This window comes from Dipodomys merriami, unplaced genomic scaffold (assembly GCF_024711535.1).
Source record: "Dipodomys merriami isolate MVZ:Mamm:240054 unplaced genomic scaffold, mDipMer1.0.p SCAF_141, whole genome shotgun sequence".
NCBI lineage: Eukaryota > Metazoa > Chordata > Mammalia > Rodentia > Heteromyidae > Dipodomys > Dipodomys merriami.
In genome coordinates, this window is record NW_027202727.1 from 3,074,468 (window position 1) to 3,080,000 (window position 5,533).

Sequence of the window (5,533 nt, forward strand, 5' to 3'; positions counted from 1 at the left end):
AATAGAGTGTTTACCATGCCTGAGCCCCTGGCTCTGCCTCTCTACCCGTCTGCGATGTGATGTGTGTGCTGGGGCGCTTCTGCCCGCATATGTTCCCAGTGCGAACTCCAAAGAGAAGTACGCCCGCCGGGCCTGTGGGTTCTAACCATGCTTCACCCCCCCGGGAGATAGGATCGCCCCTCTGACCCCCCCACTCTGTTTGGGCCGGGGCCCCTCATCTGTCTCTCCCTGTCTTTCCTCCTAGGGTTCACTACCTGCCCTCCCCCCAGCCCCGCACACACACACACACACACACACACACACACACACACACACACACACACACACACACACACACACTGTGCACCCCCACACTCGGGTCCAGGTCCTCCACCACAGGCATGTGAGTGATGATGCCTCTACCCTCCAACACCTGTGTGTCGGGTTCAGATTCATCGCCTCATGCCCCGAATCCTGCTCCAGAGAGAGTGGCAGAGCCTATTAGAAAAGGCTAGCTGTTATGACAGGCTAGAGTACGAACCGGTGAGAAGGTTGTTCCGTCCGGTGCCCGGGGATAAGCGTCACATGGGTGCCACCTCCCCTTCCTTCCCCACCCAGCCAGCGGCTCTCGTTTGGCTTTCCTGTCATTTAGTGATGGGTGAGTGGACTCACGCTTCCCATGGCGCTGTCACCGTGGTTTTCCAGACCTGTGTGCGGGACATGTACCTACTCTCTGTGTGTTAGAAGAAACCTCTCTCTGGCCTTCCCCCTGCCCTTTCCCTGCCTGTGAGGGGTGGCGGGTGGGGTCAGGGGGAGGGAGCGTGTTGTGGGGCAGGCGGGCGGCGGACTTTCACAAGTGAGCGGGGTGCCTCCCTAGGGCTCGTCTCTTGCTGGAGCCGACCCATCTTTGGGAGTTTTTTTTTTTTGTTTGTTTGTTTCTTTCTGGTTTCCATCTGGGGGAAAAAGAAAACAAAACGTACAAACACCCCCTCCCCCCCCCCAAAAAAAAGACGGGCGGGCAGACAGTGGGACGAGCGCTCACTTGCCCTTTTCTGGCCATGTTGGGTGGGGGTGGGGGTCTTGCCACGGGCGGCGGAGGTCGTGCGGGTGGCCGGTTCGTTTTCTCTCGTGGTGCAGGCCTGCCATCTTTGCTGCCCCTTCCTGCTTGGGACCGATCCCGGCTTCCCGGTTCAGGCCGCTCCGTTCGGGCGACTCCCGTCCTGGTTCCTGGTTTCACTTTGGTCGCTGGCGGCGGCGGCGGCGGCGGCGGTGGCTCGATCTCGGTCTAGGTCTCTGGTGGCTCTGGTGTCGTTCGTGAGGTCGCAGAGAGGACCCGGCTGCAGGTCCTGACCTAGGTTGTGCCTCTCGGTGCGTGGCGGTGGGGAGTGAGGCGATTCGTTTCCGTGTTCTGTGTCTCCGGAGCTCAGAGCCGCCCGGCGCGCGCCAATCCGGGGTACGGCGGCTCGGTGGAGTCGGTCGTTGGAAGGCGGTTGTCGTGCTCCCCCTGGCGTCCGCTTTGATATGACAGTCCCCTCGTTCTCAGCCGAGCGAGCAACTGAAGGAGGAGGTCTGGCGGCAGCGAGCCGGGCGGAGGCCCGGCCTCTGCCGGGTGCCGGGCGCGACTGTCGCCGTGGTGTCGCTGTGGCGCCGGGGCTGCTGTTCTGTCGGACTTTGCGCCCGCAGGCTAGAGCGCGGTGGGGTCGTGAGTCGCCGGGGGTGGCGGCTTGGTCGGGTCGACCAGTAGTTCTGTCTGGGCCCGACGCCTTGTCCTCCTCCCCTCCATGGACTCTGGTCTTTGAGGGCGAAAGAAGGAGAGTACGAGGGATGTCTCGGGAGTCGGGGGAAAGGGTCCCCGGGTGAGCCGCTAGGTGGTGGGGCCGGTCCCGGCCCGGACTCGGACCACCCCCCCTCCTCCGAGTCACCTCCGAGTGAGCGCTTGGCGCGTGCCGGGCGCGAGGGCCTGGGTCACCGGCCACTTGTGGCCTCCCTCCACGGCCCCGGAGGCCGGAGGACAGACCTCTGTGGCGGGAGGAGCCGTGGGCACGGCCGAGGTGAGCCTCGGGGCCGGGACCTACAGCCCCCCCTCCCCGACATAGGATGGTCGTCGGAGTCACCTCCGAGTGAGCGATTGGCGCGTGCCGGGCGCGAGGGCCTGGGTCGCTGGCCCCTTGTGGCCTCCCTCCACGGCCTCCTCCATGGGCCCCAGAGGACAGAGGCCAGTCCTCTGCGGCGGGAGGAGCCGTGGGCACGGCCGAGGCGAGCCTCGGGGCCGGGACCTACACCTCGCCCCTCCCCAACATAGGATGGTCGTCGGAATCACCTCCGAGTAAGCGCTTGGCGCGTGCCGGGCGCGAGGGCCTGGGTCGCCGGCCCCGTGTGGCCTTCCTCCACGGTCTTCTCCAGGGCCCCGGAGGCCGGAGGACAGATTTCTCCGGCGCAAGGAGCCGTGGGCACGGCCGAGGTGAGCCTCGGGGCCGGGACCTACCTACCATCTGCGGTGTGCGCGATGGCGGGGACTTGCCCGGTGGGCCCTGCGTAGGGGAAAAATCGAGGCGGAGGGAGCACCTCGGGAGTCGGGGACCCGAGCACGGGAGTCCCGCGTGTGTGCGTGCTGGCGGCAGGGCGCTCACCACCGACCCCGCGCGGTGTGGGTGTGGTGGTTGGGTGCCTCTCAGAGTGGGTGCCTCGCGTCTGCCTGGGGAAGGCTCCCTGTACCGCTCGTGTGGTGAGCCCGTGCGCACCCAGGGTAGTGGGGCGGGTGCGTCCCCTGACCCCGCTCCCACCCTCTCTCTTCATCTGTCTTCGCCTTATGTGGTCGACCAGCTGTCCCTGAGAGTTCCGTGTCTGGCTCTGTTGGGGACGTGTTGGGGACAGGTGTCCCCGATGTGGTTTCCGAGAGGTCCCTGTTGCCAGCGAGTTGTCGCCCCTGCGTGACCACCTGGTTTTGGCGTGGTGACGTGAGGATTTTGTACCTGCAGGAGGGTGCTGGCATGCTGTGGCCCGGTGGCTGTCAGCAGGTCTTTTGGGGCTCTCTCAGATGCTGTGTGCCGGGCCTTTCCCGTCTCTTCCCGGTCCGGGTCCCCCTGCCCTTCCCCCCGGACCCCGGGCTCCCGCTGCCCTGAGCAGGCCTTGCCCCTGTGGTGGCTCGTGGTTGTGTTGGTGGTGGTTGGTTGGTGGCTGAGTGAGTCCCGTCGTCCTTGATCTCTCCCCCGCTCCCGGTGCCGGATTCTGGCCCTTGCCTCGGCACGACGAGGAGGAGAGTGGTTGGTTGCCTGGGGTGCATAGGTAGGCCCGCGCGGTGTGCTTCCCTCGCCATGGCCGGCTTGAGGAAGAAAAGGCGGGGGGCAAGTCCTGCCTTGCCTGTGCGTGTGCAGCATCCCTGTTCTGCTGTTGTGCTTGTCTGACCTCCGTGGATCTTTTTTATTTTATTTTATTTTTTTCCCTATCGCCCCTAGCTCCAACTCCCCCGACCTGCCGCTTCCCGATGGCGGGCCTGGTCGGCCGCTGACCTGCGCTACTCCCGAGCGCTGTCCATGGTTCTTTTTCTTTTTCTTTTTTCCTCTCTAGCTTCTTTCGGCCCTGTGCCCGGCGGAGGTGTCCTGGTAATCCCGAGTGCCAGGGACGCTTAAGCCCGTGGTATTTTTTTTTATTTTTTTAAGTTTATTTTTTCTTTTTTTTTTTCTTTTTACCTCGCTCGTTACTCACGAAAGGTTGTCTGTCCTGGCTATGCTTTTATCCCAGGCTGTTGGCCATCTCGGGAGCCGAGCTTCCTGGGCCCCACCGCCTCCCGAGTGCTGTGTGGCTGTCTTCTCCGCCCCCTCAGTGTGATTGATGTGGTGACGTTGCGATCTCCTTCGGGCCCGGGCCTAAGCTGCGCCAGGCGAGGGACGGACATTCATGGCGAATGGGACCGCTCTTCTCGTTCTGCCTGTGGGCCCCTGCCCTCACCGTCCCACAGTGCTGGCGCCGGTGGTGTGCGGGGAGGCAGGGGTGCGGCAACCGGGTCCGGCTGTGCTCTCCCTGCCCTCACCGTGAGGTCGGGGACTTGTACACGCTGGAGGAGGGGGGGCGCCCCTGATCTTGCTCCTCTCTTCCCGTGACTCGTTATCAGCACGGGGGTCGGCTCTCTCCGTGGAGAGGGAGGGTTGTTGCTCCGTGCTTGCCCGTGCTGTGTGGTGTGAAAAGCCGTGCCTCGCGCTCTGCCCTCTTGCGGTGCTCCCAGAATGCTCCCAGTCGGTTCTCTCAGGTGCCAGAGGCTGAGTGGTGGTGTCGTTCCCGATCCCGGCGTTGTCCGTTGCCTTGTGCCAGCCTGCTGCCCGTGGTGTGTCCCGGCCGTCCTTGGGTTTGTGGGGCTTGTGCGAGTGAGAAAAGTTATCGCAGAGATTGGCATCTCTGCTGGGGGGGGGGGTTGAGGCGGTTCCCCAGAGGAGCGCTCTTCCCTTGTTGCGCTGGGCGGTGGCTTCCCCGCATGAGCTGCCGCCCTGGTCCTGGCTTGTCTTCCCTGCCGTGTCACCTGGCTCTTGTTGCACCGGGGGACCTGAGATGTTGCAGTGGGAGGCGAGCCGGGCCTGTGTGCGCGACTTTGTGCTTCCCGCCCGTGTGCGCGACTTTGCTCTGGCCCTGGACGGCAAGGCCAACCGACCAGGGTTGGTGTTGCTGCTGCCGCAGACCCCACCCCGCCCCACCCCTCCCTGCCACCCGTGGTGGGAAGGATGGACGCCTTTGATGTGTGCTGGTCCCGGCGGGGTTCCCGTCGGGGTTGGGTGCGGGCCACCCTCAGAGTGAGGAGAGGTTCTCTAGCGATCCTCGTTCGGGAGGTGGCGTTCGCTGCCAGGTTGGCGGGGGCCCGCCCCCGATGGGCTCCCGCGGCCCTGCCCCTCCCTGTCCCGCTTTTGAGCGTTAGTGGCTGCCAGCGTTGGTAACTGCGTGCCCTCGCCTCCCCCCTCCGAGCTGGGGGAGGTCCCGCGGGGCCTCTCCTGGGCCGTCGTCTGGTGTGGTGAGTGGAGGACGTTCCCGATCCATCCCCGCCCCTGCCTCGCGCTGTGTGTCGAGTGGCGGAGCCTGGAGCCTGTGCTGGGTCGTGATGCGAGGGTGTGTGGTGTATGGCTTCCCGGCCTCGTGCTTGGGGTGCCGTGGGGTTTTTGGGGGTCCCGTCCCCCTCCCCCTCCTGCCCCTGGCGACGCTGTTCCCAAGCGTCTGTGTGGGCCGCCGCCCGTTGGTGACGACAGCGCCGTGAGGGCGCCGGGCCCCGCGGTGTTCCGGGGCCGCTGTGCCCGTGGTGGTGTGCCGCTCGGGGGGGTTCTGGCCCTCCGGAGCCGAGGATCCCGGTGTGTGTGGGCCCTTGCTCACGCGGCCGAAAAAGAGGAAGTTGATGATGGGTGCCGTGCCCGGCGGTGTGGATGGGTGCGGTGGGGCCCTGCTGGCGCGGGTGGCTCCGCGGGCGCTCACGGGGTCTTTGAGGCGTGTGCGAGCTGCCTTTTCCCTCTCGGGCCTCTTTTGGGGGGGCCCGCCGCTGCCGCGGTGGGGGTTTCCCGTCCGCTGGTTGGCCGGCTCG